The sequence below is a fragment of the Taudactylus pleione genome, unplaced genomic scaffold (assembly GCF_031769625.1).
Source record: "Taudactylus pleione unplaced genomic scaffold, aTauple2 ptg000564l, whole genome shotgun sequence".
Classification (NCBI taxonomy): Eukaryota; Metazoa; Chordata; class Amphibia; order Anura; family Myobatrachidae; genus Taudactylus; species Taudactylus pleione.
This window is the reverse complement of record NW_028284966.1, coordinates 1004281-1005388: the sequence shown is the minus strand read 5'-3', so window position 1 is coordinate 1005388 and position 1108 is coordinate 1004281. Positions and strand designations below refer to the sequence as shown.

The 1108-nt window shown below is 40.5% G+C and overlaps 1 pseudogene; it reads left to right on the top strand.

The window, feature by feature from the left end:
- The first annotated feature begins 464 nt into the window (after nt 1–464).
- Nucleotides 465–587, top strand: LOC148481763 (5S ribosomal RNA; annotated as a pseudogene).
- The last annotated feature ends 521 nt before the right edge of the window (nt 588–1108 follow it).

Sequence of the window (1108 nt, the reverse complement as noted above, 5' to 3'; positions counted from 1 at the left end):
CTCACTTTATTTCCTTTACGACCAAAAAGGAATACAGGATGAGAGACAAATTAAGCTGCGATTCAAAGAGGACCATCTACCTACTCTCCTGCCCCTGTGGACTTCAGTATATCGGTCGCACCATTAGGAAACTTAGCACACGCCTCGGAGAACATATGAGGAATATTGAAAATGGATTAAGGACGCACAGTGTGTCCGAACATTTTTTTCTACATCACAACAAAGACTCCTCCCTACTCTCATTTCAAGCTATCTCTCTAGTTAAACCATCCTGGAGAGGAGGTAATTATATTAAATCCATGTCAAGGGAAGAATGCAAGTGGATATTTGAAATGAAGACCTTAATACCAAACGGCCTTAACATAGATTTTGAACTTTCCCAATTTTTAAATGAGGATTGCAGAGTGACGCTTCGGGGGGCCGGGGGGGCTAAGTCTGTCCTTGGTCGCAACGGATGGAGAGATTTTTACAGTCATACCACCCTAGATACGCCCAATAAATACCATCAGAACTTGGAAGCAAAGGAGGGTTGGGCCTGGATAGTACTGGGTTGGGAGACCCCCCAGGAAACACAGGTACTGTAAGGGACACCATCTCTCTATAGCCCGGAGCGGGCGGAATAGGACTTGCCCCCCTGATCCCACCCCCGGGATGGCACTTTGGGATCCTGACCTCAGGTCATAATAACCCATTAGGCAATGTGAAACTTTAATGAGCTAATTTATTTTGCAATATAAGAAGAGCCCCTCTCTCCAAACTACAGACCATTCACCGAAGAACCTGCCTAATACATATTGAAATACTTCTTTTTAGATCCAAACTTAGGAATTGCACAATGTTTATAAGCATTCATTATTTCGCTTCATAATTTTCATTTATTTATTCATTTATTTTGGAACATATACATATCACATTTAAAGGATAATCCCTGGAGAGAAAAAGGAGAAGAAAGAAGGAGAACCTAAATGAATAAACAATGAATATATAAGAACTCTAGCAACACTACATTTCTGTTCTTTCCTTCTTCATTCTAACCTTTTCAGACTAATAGAAATGTATATCTATCAAATTGCTATCAGATCATTGTATGCACTTTCCCAGTCCTATT